The 23,864-nt window shown below is 37.2% G+C and overlaps 1 protein-coding gene across 4 annotated transcripts in view; it reads right to left on the bottom strand.

Moving 5' to 3' along the window:
- FRYL (FRY like transcription coactivator) overlaps positions 1-23,864 on the bottom strand; it is a 252,518-nt gene that overhangs the window by 201,791 nt on the left and 26,863 nt on the right. For all 4 annotated transcript variants that reach the window (XM_071216578.1, XM_071216579.1, XM_071216583.1 and 1 more), the window contains exon 2: positions 19,301-19,476. The gene's annotated coding sequence lies outside the window, so the exon portion shown is untranslated. The remainder of the gene's footprint in view (positions 1-19,300; positions 19,477-23,864) is intronic.

Below are 23,864 nucleotides of genomic sequence, written 5' to 3'. Positions count from 1 at the left end.
ATCACATTGTACAATTTCTAGAGGCTACAAAACACTGCAATATTTTATAGATATTATCATCTCTATTTAATCATTCCACTATTACTGAGCATTAGGTTCAAGTCTTTGCTATAAATAAGATCCTTGATTGACAATCTTTGAACACAACTTTAATTTTTCCCTCAAAAAAAGATTTTAGAAACAGAAATACTGTGTCAAATGGAATGAAATACATTTGATTTTATTTCAGTACTCACATGTACAGAATGTGGAGACATACTAGATGTTCTCTTTTCTCCCATGGGTACTTAAGCTATTAATTACCTTTTCATTATAACTTTTTTTTTTTTTTGGTACAACTGTGTGTCAGGTATTTCTTTTTTCCATTGAATCTACTTTTCCTTTATATTACTCTAACATCCATACACAATTTGAGTGTTCATAACTTCAGTATATTCTCCAAAAGATCCCTAAAATTCTACTTGACAGGTTTAAAAACAGGAGTCCTTATCTTTTAGAAATACACACTGAAATATTTGCAGAAAAAATGTTGGAACAAAGGAACTGCATCAAAACAGCCAGGGGATGGGGAAAAGGAGTGGGTACGGAAAGAGCCATGAGTTGATAATGGTAAAGCTGAGGGAAGGGCACGAGAACTTTTATTCTACTCTTCTCCCGGCTTAAAGAGGTTTTAAAATGACCTTTGGTGGGGACGGGGGAAAACTGTTTTTTAAAAAATCTTTAAAAGAAGATAGTTATTAAAATAACTTCTTTAAAATAATTATGCTTTAGCATCTACCATAGATCTTACTGAACAATAATTTAATGATTACATGAAAAATAACAAGACCAAAAATATTTAGGCCAAATACAAAAGTGAGGAAAACAACTAGAGTATTAAATCTCTCAATTATACTTGCCAGTAATTCCCCCAGATAAAAGCCTACCACAATACATTTTTCTAAACCATGGCTTCTGCATACCATGCTGATTCTCCAAAACAGTATTTATATTGTGCATTACAAGAATACAATTATGCCTCTGAATGTGCCCACATGGATATTTGATAAGTAGTTTTATTATGTACTAGTATTAAATAATCCAAATTCTCTTGGTACTTAAATCATATCTTGGTGCCAAGTTAGGCACATCAGAAACAATACATACAGATGAACAGATTCCACCAAAGTATTTTATTTGTACCCAGAAGGATGCAATCAAAGACCAGCATAATGAAAAAAACTACCTAATGGCACATTTTTTATTAAGATGAATATCTGGAAAATGTCACCTGATTTCTGTGTAGAAGTCACTTTACCTTGGCAGTCAAGTCATGATAGCAAGAAAGCTAAAGAACAGTAAAAATAAGCAGCATATCTGGGGGTGAGATGGATAATAACTACCAGTTTAAAGAGAGGGTGGAGCGAACAGATTAGAGACATGTTTTCCAAACTCTTCACCACAGTAAAAAATACATTTTCTATAAATCTACTTAAAATATATTTTATACAACTAAATGCACACAATAATAAATAAGATTATGTATTATATGAAACTATCTCCTATAGTCTCTAATCTATTTAGAAGAAAAAGTTTTATATTCTAGTTACTACCCACTAAAATGATTTCTTAATTTCATAGTTTGTATGAAACTGGTCTGTATCTCCTCCAGCTTACAGAACAATGGATCATGTCATCTGCCTGCTTCGGCTCCGCTTTCCCTTCCACAGAAAATGACATCATTGCATGGTTGAGAGGGTGGGGAAGGAAAGGGACACTGAACTAGGTAAAAATCAGGAAACTGCTACTTAAACACACACCCCTAAGAGAAGATAATCTGTAAAGATGTTTCCTGTTCTAAAATTCTGTGGTCTAAGAGTTGCCTCTGAGACTGTGATCCCCTGAAGGGTAAGAAATCCAACGTTTTATCTCCCACAGTGCCTAGCAAAGTAGCTTGCATATAAATAATGGAACATTAAATAAAGATTGATTAAACTCAACTGATAAGCAAACTAAGCATAAATGTAAATGTTTCAAATTATCATTTAAATTTAAGTTTTCCATACACTGTCAAGTATAAAAATCAATATTTTTCTATTTTTTAAACTCCCAAGAACAAAAATATATAGGGTATATGTGTGGGCTTGTGTATATAGATGTATGCATGTGTACACATGTATATGTATGTGTCTATATCACAAATATAGACATGTATGTGCAAGAGTATATATCACAAAACAAAAACTATTTGTTATTTTGTCAAAAAAGGTATAAAATCGTTCTTTGCAAAATTATTCTGAAACTCAAAATCAAATTAAATTATTACATTTTTGTTTCAACAGTACTGTTATTTTGCTGCCTGCATTATAATTATGATATTATTAAGGAACAAAGAAATAAGAAAAACATAGGCCAAGGGCAAAAGAAAAGCAGTAGGAACAGGACTGGATAATATAAAATTTTCAGAACTCAACCATGATTTACAGTACTCTAAAGCCTATCAGTTCTTGGCTCAAACGGTCTCCTCTGTTTTAGTTTTAGAAGTAGCTTTTCCAAAAAAATTTCCAATGAGCATCAAAGTTTTTTTCCTATATACATAATTTTCAGTTAACTATTATGATTTAATTGATGTGAGGTCTTTTTTTGGAGTCTATTTTGAAAGAAATAAAGGAAATGGAGAATTTGTATTGGCAGAGGTGAAAGAAATGGGAATGGGAATGAGGTCGGTGGTGCACGATGGGACAGACTCTCTAGAGGTTTTTCATTAAAGGGCTGTTAAAGACAGTTGTACAAACATGCTCAGACCAGTTAATTCTGAGGAGTGTTCCCAGGCTACTGGGAGACTAGCATTTAGCCTTTACTGAGGATCAACACCGAAGTGCTTGATTCTGCCCTTAAGTGGCACTTTGATGGTCTCAGGCACTACTATCGTCAAGTTTACAGACCAGCTGGAGGGAGGCACGTGCAACGATGTGTTCAGGGGCTTTGAGAGACATTATCCAAATAAGTTCAGGCTAGTCAGTCAGATACAAAGGACACAGTGTAAGTGGAGGAGGGGCAGGAGAGACTTCACCCAGGGGACGGCACTCAGAGCCTTCATGACCTGGGGAAAAGAGTAACGATGGCTTTTTGTCTCTCTTTGAGGACCTGGGTGGCTATTAATATCCGTTCAAGTAACACTGAAGGCTTAATAATCATGACTTTCACTGTCAGCCTCCAGGTCACAGCAGAAGAAAACGTGTAACGGGCTCCAGAGTTGGGTGCTATCACATACCCTTTTAGTTACACCAGAGCTCCCGGGCTTTATCCCAAAAGCAGTTACTTGGTATTGCCTTCCCCCGATGTTTTTGAAAGAAAATATTGTGTCGGGAAGATTTACCCTGATTGACACTTCATCTTATCCTAGAGATTTATAAAGGATAATAAGCAATTTATTCAGATCAAATTCCTCTGTATGGAAAATAATAGATGTCAAAGTTAGTGACAAAACAACATTCCAAGTCAGTTTAGTCACCACAGATGACCGTATAGAACATGCCACAAAGCTAAATCCTTCACATTCCAGCTCATGCAGTGACTCTAAATGGATTTGTACACAAGAGTCAATACCCCCCACCACCACCCCACCCTGTACATAGGCTTTATTCTTCTCCAGTGGCTCAGTCTCAGACAATAAATTGCTATTGTAGGAAGGTAGAATTCATAATTGGTTTACTGCACTCTAAGAAATGGTGGCCTAGAATTTCAAATTAAGTTCCCTATAATGTAAAAGCATCCTTCTTTACTAAGGGTCTATGATATACAAAAAACTAGGTTAGGTGTTTCATATATATTACTTTATTTTAACCTACATGAACCTACAATTCCTGCAATGGTCAACTTTACAGATGTGAAAACTGGCAAAGCTGATAAGTGAATTGAGAAATACTGCACATCTAGAATCTTCTATGTTTTGAAAAAGTAAGTTGTTAGATAAAGTTAGATAAAGTTTTCAAATGAGAATGCAAATGTCATTTCAATGTTTTTACCATGATTCTAGAACATGGAACAAAAGTTAAAGGCCTCTCAAAAGGAGATAAACACAATAATTTATTTCAAATATTTCATGAAAAGAATTTGCCTTATCAAAAGTAAAAACTGGGAGGGAAAGAGGAAAAATCATGCTAACACCAACAAATCAAAGAAATGCTTAAGACTAAATTCAATCCCCTTCTATTAATATCTTACTATTAATTTAAAATTCCAGTGAACAACTTATAAAGAAGTGATAATCCCCCATTTCTGCCAAGACTCTTAAAATAATCTTTACCCCAAAATATATGCTCTCAAAAATAGACATTCAGTTTAAACACAGTGATAATTCAATCAGCTACACAATTCTGTGCCAGCTGTTTCTACATTATAGGGAAAATCTGACAAAGCATATAAGGAATCAACTGCCTTATCTGCAGTTTAAAAGGAAGCTTCCCTTCATTCCATCTAAATCATCCCTTTTCTCCTGGTTCCCTCTGTGTCTCTTTTTTCTACTCTACATTGAGAGAATTTTGGTCCCTGGTTCAGAATACTGGAGTTCAGGGTCATTTGGATAATACCTTTGACTACTGTCTCAGGATCAACTTTCCAATGTAAATTATACCCCTCTTTTTAATAAATTTATTATAAATTCAAGTCATATTAAGGCTAGATGTAGCACTTAATGGAAGATTTATTAAAGTGAAACAAAAAGAAAAAAAATTAAAAGGCTTTCTAGAAGTCCAACACCAACCTTTAACAGGTATCGTATAATGAATGAAAACAGACATAATCCTAATCCACTCCCTGTCTCAGTTCTATATCACTGTACAAGGTAATGAGAAATAGAAATAATGAATAACAAGTCAACAGCCTTAAGGAACGTGTAATGTGGTATAACTCATTCAGCTCTATGACCATTCCCCTCCATAAGTGCCCTAAAGGAAAAGTGTTATAAAAAAATTCCAATATGATACAAATATAATTAATTACTGCAAAAACAAAAGCTTGTCTTTTAATATTACCACCAGGTTTCTGAATTCATGCTATGATTATATCTGAAGCTGAATTATTCATGTTGGACTCTAAATAGAAGAAATAAGATGCGGAGAATGCAAAGGGAAGAATCAAATCATTTCTCCCAACTCATTCATTAATACTAAATCCTATATGGAATGTAGTATTTCACTTTTGGCAATTTTATCTTTTAAGCCTATCAAACCATGAGCTACAAAGAATATTTCTGGCTTTATACCTACTCAGTTTAATACTTTCATCACTCCAAACTTAATACATTCAGAATCACAATACCAAATGATAGTTTGATTCTTACCTATATGTAAGAACCTGCCCTAATTAATGTTTCAAAGTGATTAAAAAACAAAAACAACTTAAAATCATATTCCAGAAACTGAGGCTCAAGTCCTAATTTAATCTCAGGCAAGCTTATTTAAAATATTTCCACTAACATATTTTTACCTTAAAATAATAGAACTGGAGAGGGAGGGGATGCAGCTCAAATGGCTGAGAGCCTGCTTCCCATGTAGGAGATCCTGGGTTCAATCCCCAGTACCTCCTAAAAACAAACAAACAAAAAAGCCACCTCTCACTGGGGAGCAGATATAGTTCAGTGGTTGAGCACCTGCTTCTCATGTACAAGATCCTGGGTTCAAACCCTGGTACCTCCAAAAAGAAAAATAATAAAACTAAAAACTTTCATTGCTTAATATGGTTAAAACACCAAAATTTGAAATGTGACTTTAGGAAATTTATGTTTTAAATAGGCTTAAAAGGCTTAATCTCTACTGTATTTCAGGTAACAAAATCAATCCATGCAGTGTGGAACCAAATTTACTATAATCCCCCAACCCTTTTATTGCATCAATATGTATTAGAAAATAAAACAGACATTTGGTGCAAGAAGTAATCCAAAAAGACTAAATGTTAAATTAACATCTGAAAATTTTTTCTATGTAAAACAAATCTGTATTTCCCCATTCCCAAAATAATTTCAGAGAAATGACCTCATTTGAATGGCGCCACACACATGGAGAGCTGACACAACAAGATGACGCAACAAAAAGAAACACAGATTCCCTGTGCCACTGATAAGGATGGAAGTGGTCACAAAAGAACATGCAGCGAATGGACACAAAGAGCAGACAACTGGAGGAGGGGTAAGGAAAGATAAATAAATAAAAAATAAATCCTTTTTTAAAAATAAATAAATAAATTGGGGAAGCAGATGTGGCTCAAGCAGTTGAACACTTGCCTGCCATATGGGAGGTCCCAGGTTCGGTTCCTGGTACCTCCTAAAGAAGACAAACAATTTAGCAAGTTGTAAGCAGTAAACAATAGTACCCTTCTCAAAAGAAACAGGCTGGCTGGCCCTGCTTTACAGGCAAAATTACATATGAGGGTCAACTATATAAATCTTTGTCAATATGCAGACTATCACATTTAACCTAGCAAGAAACCGGTAAAAAGTTAGCTAAGTCAATAATTAATCCAAGAACTCAGGTAAAATCGTAGATGTATTCAAACTCTACTACATATTCATGATTTTATTAGACATTCTTTGCCACCACAGTAAACAAATATTTAAATGCTCTAAATAAGACATTACTACTCCCAGTAAGTCATAAGAATGTTCTGATATTCCATATAAATCTATTTTTTCCCAACTAGTGTAAAGAGTATTAGTATTATTTGGGAAACGGACTTTGGCCCAGTGGTTAGGGCGTTCGTCTACCACATGGGAGGTCCGTGGTTCAAGCCCCAGGCCTCCTTGACCCATGTGGAGCTGGCCCATGCGCAGTGCTGATGCGCGCAAGGAGTGCCGTGCCACACAGAGGTGTCCCCCGCGTAGGGGAGCCCCAAGCGCAAGGAGTGCACCTGTAAGGAGAGCCGCCCAGCACGAAGGAGGGAGCAGCCTGCCCAGGAATGGCACCGCCCACACTTCCCGTGCTGCTGACGACAAACAGAAGCGGACAAAGAAACAAGACGCAGCAAAAAGACAAAGAAAAACAGACAACCGGGGGAGGGGAGGGGAATTAAAGAAATAAAAATAATAATAAAATTAAATAAAATTTTTTAAAAAAAGCAATGTCTTTTCAAAAAAAAAAAAAGAGTATTAGTATTATTTGATGTGCACTGAACTGTAAAGACTGTTTTTAAGGCAGTAAGACTTTTGTATTTCTAAGTAGAGGTTACTCCTTAAAATTTCAATACAAGATGCTTGGAAAATTGTACCCAAGACTTTTCTATTCACTTTTTCTTTTTTTTAAAGATTTATTTATTCCCTCCCACCCCCTTTCGTCATCTGCTCTCTGTGTCCATCTGCTGTGCATTATTCTGTGTCTGCTTGTCTTCTCTTTAGGTGGCACTGGAAACCAATACTGGGACCTTCCAGAGTGGGAGAGAGATGTTCAATCTCTTGCGCCACTCGGCTCCCTGGTCTGCTGTGTCTCTTATTGTCACTCCCCTGTATCTCTTTTTGTTGCATCATCTTGTTGCACCAGCTCTCTGTGTAGGCCAGCACTCCATGTGGTAAAGCACTCCTGCACAGGCCAGCATGCTGCGCAGGTCAGTACTCCGTGTGGTCCAGCACTCCAAGAAAGCCAGCTCTCCACACGAGCCATCCTGCCTTCACCAGGAGTCCCTGGGAATCAAACCCTGGACTTCCTATACAGTAGACGGGAGTCCAACAACTTGAGCCACATCTGCTTCCCTATTCTATTTACTTTTACAAGAGATTTCAATGAGTGATCTACCACATCCAATGTTCCCTAATCTCATACAATTCAATAAATATCTTTTGAGTTCCTATCAGTTTCAAAAATGAAAAAGCTACGATCTTTTGCATTCAAAATAAATACATGAATATTTCTAATATAACACAAACTGATGAATCTTAGAGCTGACATATCAACATAGGAAAATAGGACATGGGAGTAAAAAAAGAAAAAAAATCCTCACTCAGGGAATCTACGGTTAGGGAATAAGATTTGAGCAGAACCTTTATGGAGGAAAAAAAAAAAGAGCAAGGCAGTAGGGTTCCAGAAGCAAAGATGTCATGACAGAAGAGATGAGCTAAGGAAAGAGGTACAAAAGTATCAATCTTGGCTACCTAAAGGAAACTCTAAGGGAGCAGACCCTTAAAGCAGAGGGAAAATGAAAATCCTTTTAAGGTGGTTTGGAGCTACGAATCTCAGAAAAACATGTTCTTAAACTTAATCCATTCCTGTAGGTTTGAACCTGTTGAGGAGCTTCCTTCAGCTAAGGAATAACCCAACTCCATCAGGTTGGGTCTTAAGTCCTATTACTGGAGTTCTTTATAAGCCACACGAAATTCAGACAGAGGGAGTAGCCAGTATGGATGCTCAGAAGCTAAACATCAACAGGACTCAGAAGAGAAAGGAGAAACCAGGAGGAGCCCCAACGTGTACTGCGATGTGACAGAGAAGCCCAGAACCAAGGGTCACTAGCAGCCTAACCCAGAAAGTCAGTCTTCCAGAAGAAAGCAATGCCTTAATGATGCCTTGATTTGGGCTACCCCTACCTGTCAAAACTGTTAGCCAATAAATTCCCATTGTTTAAGCCAACCCATTGCATAGTATTTGCTTTGGCAGCTGGAAAACTAAAACAGCCTTCAATGCCAGGGTTTTTGAGAAAGTAAGTGACATGAACAGATCTGTTGCGAGCAAGGAGTGCCGCCCCACGCAGGGGTGTCCCCCACGTAGGGGAGCCCCAGGCGCAAGGAGTTCACCGGTAAGGAGAGCCGCCCAGCGCGAAAGAAAGTGCAGCCTGCCCAGGAATGGCGCCACCCACACTTCCCGTGCTGCTGACGACAAGAGAAGCGGACAAAGAAACAAGACGCAGCAAAAAGACACAGAAAACAGACAACCAGGGGAGGGGGGAAATTAAATAAATAAATCTTAAAAAAAAAAAAATGAACAGATCTGTGATTTCTAATGGTTACCATCAGAAGTAGATTGGATGGGGAACAGAGAATAAAGCAAAGTGGGACCAATTTTTTAAAAATCGATCCAAGTAGTCAAGAGATAACTTGCTGGACTAGAGCAACAGATATAAAAATACCAGAGAAATGAACAAAGCACTGAAGTAGGTCGGAAGAATTTCACAACTGAATGAATAAGGAACCATCACCTTTCATGATTCTTTCAAGCCTCCTAAGGGACTTCTATATGCACTTTCTTTGATTTATTACCCCAGAGTAGTCACCAAGGAAAATCAAATCACATCTCATACCCCTCTACCCGTTCTCCCTACACACCAGTCAAACTCATCTTATTTTCAGTTCCTAGAAGTTCAACCTCTATCTGACCTCAGGACCCTTCTACTACACACTGTTTCCTATGTCTGGAAACTGGTACCCTGATTTTTCACCAACTTAACACTAATAGTTCTTCAAATCTTATCTTAAATGTCATTTTCTCAAAGAGGCATTCTCTAATCTCTTCAATCTAATAATGCCCCAATCTTCAATCTAATTGAATGCCCCAGCCATTCAATTCCCTCATGAAATGCTTACCATATATTTTAAACATGGATTAGTATATGTTTGTGAAATAGCTATCCACCTATCAGACCAATGCCTGAAAACAAGGATTATGACTCTTTGTTACCTAGTGCCCAACTCAGTACCTGGTTCCTGGTATGTGCTCAACAAATACTTGCTGAGTTAATACTAAACAAAGCCACAAAAGTTCCCTTCAAGTTCTCTAGTCTCAACTGGGAAAATGGCAATGCCATTACCTGATAAAAGGAACTCAGGAAAGTCCAATTTGTGGACAAAGACAAATGCTATCTGGGGCATGCTGAGTTTGAAGAAATAATGGGAGAGGAACAGGTCTGAGCTATAGGCGTAGCCTCTGAAGTCATCAAATATTGAATAATCACTTAGCCAGGAGAATAAATGCAACACTAATGGAAAAGGATGAGAAGCAAAATGAAGTAGGCCAAAGGCAGATTATTCCTAATATATAAAGAGCTTATCAAAAATAGAAAACACCAATAAACCTAGAGAAAAATGTGTTAAGAAATGGACAGTTAACAGAAATAAAAATGCAAATGTCTCTTTACCATATAAAAAGACAATCTCACTCATTAAAGCTACAATGAAATTCCATTTGGCAAAAACTCTGAAAGTCTGATAAAATATTCTGTTGTCAAGGTTATGTATGGACAAATTGACACTCTCATATAGTTCTGATACTAACACAAAGAAGAACAATTCTTATGAGAATAAATCTGGCAATATATAGTAAAATTATATACTCAGTCACTCTTTGGTCCTGCAATTCCAATTCTAGGGATCTGTCACAATATAGAACAGCAAAATTAAAAGACATATATAGGGAAGCGGACTTGGTCCAATGGATAGGGTGTCTGCCTACCACATGGGAGGTCCGCAGTTCAAACCTCCGCCCCCGCCTCCTTGACCCACGTGGAGTTGGCCCATGCGCAGTGCTGATGCCCGCAGAGTGTGCCCTGCCACGCAGGGGTGTCCCCCGCATAGGAGAGCCCCACGCGCAAGAAGTGCACCCCGTAAGGAGAGCCGCCCAGCACAAAAGAAAGTGCAGCTTGCCCAAGAATGGCACCGCACACACAGAGAGCTGACACAAGATGACACAACAAAAAGAAACACAGATTCCCAGTGCCGCTGATACGGACAGAAGCAGTCACAGAAGAACACACAGCGAATGGACACAGAGAGGAGACAACTGGGGAGAAGGGGAGAGAAATAAATAAAAAATAAAAAATAAAAAATAAAATAAAAGACATATATACACACAAGGTTATTCACTGCAATATTATTTATATTAGAAAAAGATTTGAAATAATCCCTACCCTCATCAATGGAAACATGCTAAATAAACTATGGTACATTCACCCAATAGGATATTATGAAGCTATAAAAATGAATGACTATTGGAATATGTAAATTCATAATCAGAAACTAGAATAGAGGATATAAGGCACTGGGGTGAGGGCAGGAAATGGAGAGTTAATGCATAATAGATACACAGTTTCTATTTGGGGTGATGGAAAAGTTTTGGTAATGGATGATGTTGATGGTAGACAACATTGTACATGTAACTACCAAAACTAAACTGCATACTTGAAAGTGGTTAAAATGATAAAATTACAGTATACATATGTTACCACAATATTTTTTTAATGCACTGAACTGTATAACACAGAGTAAACCCCAATGTAAAATACGGACACTATTGGCTCATCAATGGAAACAATTGCACTACAAAAATGCCAAATGTTAATGACAGGGAAAACTGTGTGAGGGGTGGAATATGGAAACTCTGTACTTTTGGTATGATTTTTTGTAATCTTATAACTGCTTAGATACATACATACATACACACATACATACATACAAACATACGTAAGTAGGGAATGGATAATATACTACTAAGGACTAAAATCCAAAATATGGTAAGTGAAAAAACAAGGTATGCAGTATTCCAAAATTTATATAAGAATGGAGATAATGAAGATATAGCCTGCATATATATATATTTTTTAATGGAATAAATTGAATTTTTAAAAATACAAGTACTTACAGCAGAGGGAGGGAAAAGGATGGAAAAAAAGAGAAGCTAAATTCCTTTGAATATACTTTATTTTGTAGATTTAACTTTGGAAACATGTAAGTATTACAAATGATTATAAAACAAAATTACATTTTAGAACAACTATTATTAAATATAAAAAATAAAATGAAATAAACAAACTTAAATGTCCATCTAGCCAGTGGCATAACTGTACAGAGAACAATTATTACAACTGACTTAAGTTCAGTGCAGTAGACAGGCTTGAGAGGAACCCTAGGGATCCCCACCTATTAGTATTCATGCCCTGAGGTAAACATCTCTCCTTGACTGGTCTGGATTTACAAACCACAAATCTAGCAAATAGAATGTGGCAGAAGTGACAGGTTATAACTTTAAGAAAAAGTCACATGGGAAGTAGATGTGGCTCAAGTGATAGGGCTTCTGCCTACCATATGTGAGGACCTGAATTCAATCCTTGGGGCTCCTGGTAAAAAAGAAAAAGAGAAAGCATCCCATGCAGTAAGTTGAGTGCCCAAACAGCAAGCTGAGTGTCCATATAACTGCCCGCACAGCAAGCCAAGTGCCCATGAAGTGAGCCAGTACCCGCGCAAGTGAGTCATGCAGCAAGATGATGACTCAACAAAAGAGAGATGAAGGAGAGAATCAAGGTGAAGCACAGCAGAAATCAGGAACTGAGGTGGCTCAAGTGATAGGGAACCTCTCTCCACATCAGAGGTCCCCAGGATCGAATCCCCATGAATCCTAGAGGAGAAAAATGAGAAGAGAAGACAAAAAGAGAAATAGAAGTCAGCCACCCTGTTGTAACTGCTCTATGGAAAGGCCCAAGGGAATGGTCTCTTGCCAGCAGCCAGATAGGACCTAAAATCTGCCAACAATCACATGCATGAGTTTGAAAGCATCCAAGAAGGGTCCAAGCATTGGAAACAGATGCACCAAGCTAAGCCACACCCTACAGAAACTAACAGAGAATAAGTGTTTCTTGTGTTAAGCTGCTATGTATTGGGGTAATTTGTTATAAAGCAATAAATTACTAATACAGACAGTATTTTGACTAAATATTAATACAGAAATATGCCCTAAAGTAATAAAGCCAAAAGAGAGTTGCAAATTCTACTCCAAGGTATATTCAACAGAAATAAATTCCTATGTCCATCAAAAGACCTCTATAGTACATATCATGGGTGTAATAGGCCAGACCAGTCACAACTCAAAAACCCATCAACTAGAGAGGGATAACTGTGATATTGCATACAATGGAATACTATACAGCAATGAAGAAACACTACTGTTCCATAAAACAACATGGGGATATCTTAAAGACAGAATATTGAGTAAAAGAAGTCAGATAAAAAACTTTAATGTTGGTGTTGCTATTCTGAAACTGTTGTGCATCTACTGGGGATAGTATAAATTAGTAATTATGTAATATTCTAATGTAATGACCAGGATTCTCAGCTAAGAGAAAGATATAGACAAAAAACTAAAAAGACTAAGTAAAAGTCTTTTAGGGCTGAAAGAAAATTGGAAGTATCAGTACAAAATTAAGAGATACTGTATCTTTTAAAAAAATTTTTTCCCCTAATTCTGACTACTGAAAAGGCCTAGAAACAATGACTAATCTGTTAGCAATGAGTATCTCTAGATCCCAGATTGTAGTCTTGAAATTCTATTCCCTACTAAAGTAATCAGGGCTCCTTGGAGAAACTGCTGATACCAGGTACAGGGAAGAAATGTACATTATGAGTCTAGATCATCCTGTTATACCAGATAACCAAACAGCTATCAAAAACTACTAGGGTCATGTCAAAATAACTCAGGAGAAGTAAATGTAGCATTGATGTGGAAAAAATAATAACTCAGGAATCAACTTTAAAAGGCTCCCACTGGTCTAAAATGAAGTAATTTAAGCACCAATAAGGAAAACAACCACAATGAATTTAATAATTCCAATATGTTTAAATCTGAGAGTTCGATTGAACCTTGCAGGAGAGATCCTGAATGGCCACTGGTGGTGAAGGCTAATATCACCAGTTCCTTATTTTGAAATTGGTAAATAAAGGGAAAGAATCACGCATTTATCACAGCTTTCCAATACAAAACGGTATTACTAGGTAACAAAGAAGACATGAGAAGTTTCTCTTTATAGAATATTCCAGCTAATATTTCAAATAAATGAAAGAGGAATTACAGTATTAAAATATCAGTATTTTGTAACCCCTAATGATTTAGCTCTATAGCGGGGGGGGGGGGGGGGGGGGGGAGGGGGGAAGGCACCACCTATTTTTGGTAAAAATGTTTTATTGGAACATAGCCATAACCACTTGTTTACATTTGCCTAAGGCTGCTTTCCTATTACAGGAGCAGAGTTTAGTAGTTGTGACAAAGACCAGATGGCCTGAAAGCCAAAATATTTGCTATCTGCCTCCTTACAGAAAAAGTTTGCCAACCACTGATCTAAAGCACTGAGCACCAATGGCCATTATCAGTACAAAAAGACAGACAACTGGACATTATGTGCACTGGACAGAAAACATTCCAAAATACAGAGACTTGCCAAAAGAAATCAAATCAGAATCTAATCAAGTCTCTAGATCCAACTACCACTTAATACGAGATACGAAGAACAAAGGAGTATGTTAAATTACCTCACAGGAATACAATCAACAACACCCACATCTACAGGACACAATTTTGTTCAACAAATAAATTTCAAGGACAAAAGGAGAGAGAAGAAAGGAATCTTAAGAGAGAAATCAGTAAGTTGCAATGTGGAGGCCTTATCTTGATCCTGATTCAATCAAATAAACTGCTTCTAAAATGTATGAGACCATTAGAATTAACACTAAATACTCGATGATATTGGAATTGTTGCTATTTTTTGAGTGTGATAATGGTATATTTTAAAAGAAGAGAGCCTTACATTTTAGGGATACAAACTGAAATATTTACAGATAAGTTCAATGATGTCTAGGTTTTGCTTTAAAATATTACAGTAGGGGAGGAAAGTCAGTGGTGGGAAAACAGTATGATCATGACTTGATAATTATTTAAACTGGGTGATGAATACAAGAGGGTTCCTTACACTCATCTGTTTACTTTTATGTTTTTAAATTTTAATAATTAAAATGTTAAATTTTCATAATTAAAATAAGGCAAGATTCTTATTTTCTTCCTCAGTTACAAGAAAAAAATTGGAAGTAAAAGAAAGAATAGGTCAGGAGGTATGCTAGATGGCCTCAAAACTGAGACGTAAGAGTGACAAAGCAGAGTTTGGGATCTTCTCAAGGAAGGGTAAGAAACAGATTTTCATAAAACTCAATTTAGAGATCAAGTAAATGGTTGCTGAGTAGATTCAAACTTACATGTGACCTTTTCTAACTATATCAAGCAGTTAGAACTGGCAGAAAAAAAGAAAATATAAGGCAAATTGACTAAGGTTTAGGATTTGATAAAATAGGTACCTCTCAGTTTAAAAAGGCAAAAATCATAAGGTTCTGCTCCAAGTATGAAATGGGGTTCACACAATTAGAAAACTAACAAGGCCAAGAAATAGCTAAGCAATTGGGGGGGGGGGGGGAAACGACAAGAAATTATAAGCCAAAATAATGAAGAACAGATTAGAAAAGGATGGCATGGCTGAGGGCTATATTCATGGGGAAACTCTCCAAGACCCCAGAAATGGAACTGTTCCAAGTTGTAACAATGTCAAAGGCCATAGTGACGGGACATGAATAGGTGCCCAGGTCGTCGGGTGTCCCAGTCCTGCTCAACTAATGCTGCTTCGCTAACTGGTCACAGGACACCTGCCAGTCATTACACCCTTCTCCCAAGCTCGTATTTTCGTTTTCAAAAGGTCCCAGTATTGGAACCACTGGTTGAAGATGTAGTGACCCTGATAATTACTAAGCTGGAAAATGATGGGTGCTGGACTGGTCAAGGAAGCCCGATGAGAGTTTTTAATATGATACAAGACTGGACAGAAAGGGAACCTCTAAATCAAATGAAAAAAAAATCCTAGAGGTGAGTAGATGAGAAGGATAAGAAGGAGAAAAAAAGAGAGAGAGAAATATAAAATATCAACTCAAAAGAAAATGATGATTGAAAAACACTGTGACGGTGGGTACCTTATTGGGGCCCCATAATTTAAAGAAAGACCAAAAATGTCTCTGTTACAAAAAAAAAAAGACAGGGAAGCAAGAAGCTGAAAGCAATGAAACCTGGAAGAGAAGAAAGAGAACAGCAGATGCCACCACATGCCTTGTATTGTGGCAAAGGAGTCAAGGATCACCAACAGCTGGTCTTTGGGAAGAAAGCCTAACATTTAGACACTCTCATGTACTGTCAGAGAGGTGGGCTGTGCAAAGATTGATTGGCAGGTAAAGCAGCTAAAGAGGAGCAGAATGAAGTGCGAGGGCCACCACCCTTATTGAGGTCTCATCTCCCTATGTTCCTCAAACACCACCTCCCTTGTGAAAATAACTTGACTTCGTGTCCCAATTTGAAATTATCTCTCACATTTCTTTAGGATTTCTTTGTACTTCTTTTTTTATAAGATTGCAGACCTTGATAGTAAAATTGTCATTAGGAAAAATTTAACTACATTTACAGATCACCTGAGTGCCAGAAATTGAATTAAGTTCTTTAAAGACATTAGCTATTATAATTCCTTTCCACAATCCTAAGAGGTAGGTATTATACCCCATTTTACAGATGATAAAGCTGAGATATGAAGCAGCCAGCTGGAACTGAATCACTGGTCTTCTCAATGCCAGGCATATCCTCATTCCATCATAGCTCAGTGATTCCAGCTGGGGCCAGGTTCTTGAAAGCCTTGAAATCCATAAGAGTGTGACAAGCAAGGGGAAGCTATGGAAAGTACATAAATGAGAGGATGATGAAAACAGGACATTGGGAAGATAAATCTGGACACGGGACAGGATGGGACGGGATGGGATGGGATGGGATGGTTGCTGGATTTCTCCTAACAAGGAAAAGTAAAAGTAGGTCTTGTATCTCTCCTATCACATTTATAGGTGAGTACTGGTAAAATGATGTGATTCTTTGGGGAAGAAGAGAGTCTGGAAAAGTGAACTATTTTATGTTGAAAAACTGAAAATGGGATAAAGGAGTCCATCATTTGTCTCTTGAGTTTTGTGACAGCCAAACCCATAGTTCTACCTCCTGGAAATGACCTGGGATTTCTGCCCTTTATAGGATGCAGAAATCCAGACACACAGAAAAATTCAGACACATGTTAGCATTTACGGGAGAATTTGCTGAATGCTTCCTGAGGGATATGGCCTTAGATGGGGCATTAGAAGATGAGATATTTCCCCACCCATCTGTGATGGGTAATTTTATGTGTCAACTTGTAAAGGATATGCCCAGTTGTGGGGTCAAACACTAACCCAAATATTGTGAAGGTATTTTGTAAATGTAATTAACATCTATAGTTAATTGACTTTAAATAAAGGAGATCACCCTCAATGATGTGGGTGGGCATTATCTAATCGCTGACGTTTCTTGGAAAAAGGAAAAATCTACCTCAAGACTACAGCATCGGGGAGCGGATGTGGCTCAAGCTACTGAGTGTCTGCTTACCAAATGGGAGGTCCCAGATTCAATTTCCAGTGCCTCCTAAAAAAACATAAAAACAAAAACAACAAGCAAACAAACAAAAAAACCAACTCCGGAAAACCTATGTCTCAGTGATTGACGGCTGGCTTCTCACACATGAGGTCCCCATACCTCAAAAAAAACAAAAAACAGACTACAGCATCAATCATCTCCTGAATTTCCAGAATGGTAGTATGTCCTATGGATTTTGGACTTCCTAGCATCCACAAACCCATGAGCCAATTCCTTAAAATTCACCCCTTTATATATAGATTCAATTGGTTCTACATTTCTGAAGAACACTGATACAGATTTGGTACGAAAATGGCTCTAGAGGAAGAGAAGGAACAGAATCTTAAAGATCAGTTTTCTAGATTGGCTCTAGGGATTCTGGAATTGATTCTCTAATACGATTACATTTAAGTCAGAAATGACTCTAAGTATTAAAGAAGTCACTGATAGTTCATAGTGTGATATGGCAAGAGATATGTAAAAAATCTCCTAATGAAACACTTCTAAGAGACAAGGTTCTACAGCTGGATTGTGGGTGAAAGGGGTAGTCTAGGGATGTAAATGTCAATTGAAAGAAAGCAAGAGAATAATCTAGGGACTGAATAACATAGTGAACCCAGAGATGGACAAGGACTGTGGTTACTAGCACAAATATAAGACTGATCTAAAAACTAGAACAATATACATCATTATTCCAAGGTAGTAAGAATATGGAGATATGTGGGAAAAATACAATTACTGTAACTTATGGACTATAGTTAACAGTACTATTGTAGTATTCTTGCATCAATATCCAAGAAGATACTGGGGGTTATGGAAAAAAACATACCAAAAGTACGCTACAGACTACAGTTAGTGGTAATAGTCTAATGACGATCTTTCATAATCTTTAGCAAATGTTCCATAACAGTATAAGGTATTGGTGGAAGGGTGCTGTGTGGGAATTAAGCAATTATGCATGAATGTTTTAAAAGCTCACAACTTCTCTAATAAAAAATTCATATATACATAAATATATACATATGCATTAGAAAGGCTAACAACAAATGGTCCCCAAAAAAGCAAAAAATCTATCAATTTGTTCATAACAGTTACAGAATGTTAGGTTATAAAAGCCCCAAGAAACCTAATAAGTCATTTAGTCTAACATTTTCATTTCACAGATGAGAAAACTGATGTCTCCTAAGGCTAATTAACTTATACTCAAGAACAACCTACAATTAATGGTTAAAACTAGGGCTTAAAAGTACCCTTTCTGTACTCTTCCTACCCCGCCTTTCATTCTCACCAAATACCATGATTTCCATTTGGTGATTTACTTTTATAGAGCTAAATGTCATTTTATATTTTCATTCATAAATAGCAGGCATTTGGTAAATATTTATTGACTGATTGGCTCAGATTGAATCTACCTCAGTAATTTTATTTTAAAAGTGTTCTATTTCGAAACTTGTTCTGCTCAATTTTCCTTTGTGCCCCATCCCCAAATGTGTTTTGAGTAAATCTCAGAGATGTTCAGAAAACTTGTTAGCTAACTAACATCTATGCTTCCAAAAAAAAATTTTAGAATGTGTAAAGGCACAGTATGCCAAGCTATAAAAAGAAGAGCTAACATTATACATCTTTCTTATCATCTCCATAAATGTGTCTATAATTTGCAATCACTAGGAAATGAAAGGCTTTTCTTGACCCACTATGTTCAAAATACCTAAATAGAAAAGAAAATAAACAAGATAAACTACTTCTGCCTTACAATAAGGGATTACAATAAGAGTACACACAGAGCACATAAAGTTGTTCACATATATTTATATTTATGCTTTACAAATATTACAAATACTGGACCCAAAATATAAAATGTAAAGAATGTTTTGACCCTTTCAAATACTTGATGTTGCTATTTTTAGATGTGAATGAGAAAATTTTAGCAAAAATAAAAGCACAAGCATTACTCATATGTAAAAAGAGAAGACAGAGAAAAGGAGGAAAGTAATCCAAACAAAAATTGCTTTACAAATTTCTATTATACTGTTTTTCTTAAAAAAAAAAAAAATTCATATCCTTACCACTTAGAAACGATTGTTGAGGCACAGAGTCTGTAGAAAAAACTCCAAATTTGGAAAGGATCCATCTAGAAGCTTTTTCAATCTGGAGCTTGTACTTTATAGGCACTCAAATGGGCACACTGGTGCAAAGCAGTAGTGATTTGCCATGTATCAAACAGAACACGGAATGTTACAGGCTGGAGGAGAAAAAATGAAATATAGTTGGTTATTAGTAACAATCATGTTTTGCAAGAAATTAACCTTTTAACATCTTCCATATAATGTATCGCTACTGAAATTAGATTTTTCTAATTGAGAATTTGGTCAAGAAGAACTTGCTTATAATAAAATCTTAACTATGCAATGAATGATCTATCTGGAGTAAGAAGGCATAAAAAGACAACTAATCCCTTATGGGCTCCAATTTACATGTTTTTCCACACCTTTAACATCTTTCTAAAGAATATTACAAATTCTTTCACTATCTTAAAGAAAATGCCAAATGTAATTATCTGTATCTCGACACAATGGTCATAGATTTAACAGCATTTATCAAGTACTTGAGGACACACAAAGTATGGGACTCCTGGCAAAAAACCCTAGAAATACCTTTCTTTCAAAAAGGCCCAAGAGAGAAACGGACTTGGCCCAGTGGTTAGGGCGTCCGTCTACCACATGGGAGGTCCACGGTTCAAACCCCGGGCCTCCTTGACCCGTGTGGGGCTGGCCCATGCGCAGCGCTAATGCGCGCAAGGAGTGCCACACCACGCAGGGGTGTCCCCCGGCGTAGGGGAGCCCCACGCACAAGGAGTGCGCCCATAAGGAGAGCCGCCCAGTGCGAAAGAAAGTGCAGCCTGCCCAGGAATGGCGCCCCCCACACTTCCCGTGCTGCTGACAACAGAAGCGGACAAAGAAACAAGATGCAGCAAATAGACACAGAGAACAGACAACGGGGGGGGGGGGGGGGGGGATTAAATAAATAATCTAAAAACAAAAAAACAAAAAGGCCCACGAAACAGACACTTTCCATTGCTGGGGTGTAGTGGCAATATCTACCAAAATTACGAATGTATTTATCCTTTGACCCAACAAACCGGGATGAAAACTGACATATAACTGCATACTCACAAAATGGCAAATATACAAGAAAATGGTCATGGAAATATCTGTAAAAGTGAAAATCTGAAAACAACCCAAGGGAAGTGGTAAGATCACCTGTGGTCTATCCATAAAAAGGAATACCATGAGCTATATAATGAATGAAGTACTTTATGTACTTCTATGAAAGATCTCCAGAATATATTAAATAAAGAAGATACAGAATTATACATACACACACATTTTGTGTTCAAAAAGAGGGGAGAAAAAATATATATTCATATTTGTTTATATTTGTAAAGAAGCACTGTAATGATATATAAGCAACTGGTAAAATGGTTACCTATAAAGGACAGTAAATATAGAGAATAAAGTCCAGAAATCCACTGGACTCAGAATCAAGGTCATAATGGAAGAGACTGTAAAACCACTAGCCTGACTCCATAATGTTCTCTAGACCTGAGTTAGGCTGAACTCTTTGCTATGTGAGAACATACCCCATTCACTCCCACACCCAGGTCCATATAGAACAGTCTCTTCATTTTATCTAAAGACAAATAGAAGTCAAGTTTGCAGAGTACAGTATTTTATTTGGAACACCAAAGTTGCTGCAGCAAGGAAGCCCTATCACTTGCAAAAAAGCAGAAGTGGCTTCAGGCTTCTAGAGATGGGAAACAATTTTTCAGGCGTAAGAAGTTAGCTTGATTTTATTGATTCCACGAGGATTTGTTATCGCATAGCGGGAGGTTTAGGACAGACGGACTTGATTTTGTATTGGGTCAAACATAATGAACCAGGGGCTTGACTGGCTATATGGGTCAGATGACTTGGTGGGGATTTCAAATTTCAAAAGATATCAAAAAGAAACTCAAATGGGGGCTGCTGGGTGTGGGGAACGGGAGGAAGAGATGAGATGTGGAGGCTTTTTCGGGACGTGGAGTTGTCCTGGATAGTGCTTCACGGACAATTACGGGACACTGTAGATCCCCCCAGGGCCCACTGGATGGAACGTGAGAGAGTCTGGGCTACGATGTGGACCATTGACTATGGGGTGCAGTGATGCTCAGAGATGAACTTACCAGGTGCAATGGATGTATCACGATGATGGGAGAGAGTGTTGCTGTGGGGGGAGTGGGGGGCGGGGGCGGTGGGGTTGAATGGGACCTCATATATTTTTTTAATGTAATTAAAAAATAATAATAATAAATAAATATTTAAAAAATAAAAAAAAAAGAAGAAACTCAAGAATTCAAAGAGGGCAGAGTTTTTTTAATCAATTTCTATGAATTGAAATTCCTATAAAATCATTTTTAAAGTAAAAAAATCATTTATCCACACTGCGCATTGGTTCTCTCAGTAAAACAAGAACAATAACACCCGAAAGGACTGTGTTAGAAGGATTAAGTGTAAACTTATCACAATAGCTGGCAGATAGCTCTCAACAAATGTTACTATTGTTCATTCAGTACAATGAACGCTCAATAAATAAGTTCTAAATTGAGAAAACAAAACAAAAGACAATGTCTTTTCCAGCCACACTGTACTCTTTGATCAAAAAGCAACAGTTTACGGTTTCACACCTCTGAAAGTTAAGATGATGAAAATTTCTGATAACCTAAATTTCAACTTTATGAGAATCTCACAGAGATTCCTGATGCAAAAACAGCAACCCACTCGAATCAGGGAGGCCTCCGATGGCACTACCCCATTTCCATTTTTTTTTTTAATCATAGACCTTATGACTGCCTGATATGAGCTTATTTATTTATTCACATCCTAGCTGCCTGTCTCCCCAACTAGAATGTAAGCATCTGAGGGTCAGGAAATGGGCTTTCTTGTCCTCTATAATCTCTTAACTAGCCCAGAATCAAGGGCGTGGAGTAATGTTATAAGGCAGAGGTTCTTAACCTCTTTTGTTCCACAGACCCCTTTGCCAGTCAGGTGAAAACCATGGACCCTTTACCAAGTCCACACTATACTGTGCATTAATAATACATCACACCTGCACCAACTTGTCCGCACAAGAATAATGTTTTTTTGAATTTCAATTCAAACTCGTGGACCCCTGAAGAACCCCTGTTGTAAGGGGAATATGTCCCAGGTGTAAATTATATCTAAGCAGATAAAATGTTGAGAATCTCCACACTGGAGAGAAGAGCCACATTTCTAAACAGTATCCAGGATACACATCATTCAGAACCTGAACATAGATCTGATCATCTCTAGTAATGTGGGCTATGGGTGGGAGGCTCTTTGTCTCTTTGGAGATAACCTTAACCTAAGCTGTCTGTCCTGACTTGTGGGTGTGGGATGGTGAGAGGCTGCAGCCCTGCCCTTAGTAACCATGGCAACGACTCCCGTCCCAGGAAACAGTTTATCAATGCAAACTCTATAGACTTTAAATATTCACGGAAAATGCAAACCAAATGTGCTATAAGCTTATCTAGAATGTATGAAGTCCATGCTAAAAGTTTACCTAGGATGTGGAAGGTATATGCTCATTCAAGCCTATGGAGAACTGAAACAAAAGGACCATTTGGCCTTTCCTCTCCATATAAAAGGAACTTGAAAGTCTTGTTTGGGGCTCTGGTTAGAAACAGAAAGCTCCCGAATCCCACCGGCCAGCAATAAACCATTTTTCCTTCTCAAAATCATTCCTGAGTCCTGGCCTTTCCATACACAAATAATTGAACCTCTCTCAAATTCTACAACACTAGCTTTTCAGGACACTTGTCCACATGTAATTTTCTTAAGATGCTCAAAATCTGGGAGGCTTAATTACTACCAAAGATTTATTTAGAGAATTTGGGAGAAGCAGGAACTGGGATCAGTGGAGGGCAGGGATGAAGTATAAAATTCCAACTAACAGAAGAAGGTTGGTCTCCAATGAACCCAAATCTACTCTAACATTCTTGTTTTCTATGAATTTTGTTGCATTTATTAAACTTCATCTGAGAAGTTTTCTATCAAGCATGAATTCACTGTGGGAAGAGAGATACCAGGTTATGGAATATAGTCGACTTACACCTAACATATAGTCTCACTAAAATATTATTTTAATTTATAAAAATATGGATTTCCTCTAGCTTCAGAAGGAAAGTAAATATTCCCACCATCTTGTATTACTATTTTCTGCATTAAATTCAGTTGGAGCCTTTCATTCCATTAAAAAAAATTAAGAACTAAATATATATCTCTAACTTGTTTAAACGGCATTTTTTTCACAATTTAAATTATTGCAAATATCTCCACAATTAGAGGATTTTAAAATGTTATGTTGGAGAACTCAGAATTTTTTCTAAAGGGTTTATAACAAAAATCTGCCTTTGCCATTAACTTGTTTGCACAAAATAATTTCTTTTGATGAATAACAAATGTTAGTCATTAAAGGAATACTGTGTTTACAAAATAATTTTATCTTCACTGATGTAACAAGAAGTCAGTGGTTTCCTTTACATGGTGAACAACAGGCCATGGGAAACACATT

The sequence above is a fragment of the Dasypus novemcinctus genome, chromosome 1 (genome assembly GCF_030445035.2).
Source record: "Dasypus novemcinctus isolate mDasNov1 chromosome 1, mDasNov1.1.hap2, whole genome shotgun sequence".
Taxonomy (NCBI): Eukaryota; Metazoa; Chordata; class Mammalia; order Cingulata; family Dasypodidae; genus Dasypus; species Dasypus novemcinctus.
This window is presented reverse-complemented; position numbering and strand designations above follow the sequence as displayed.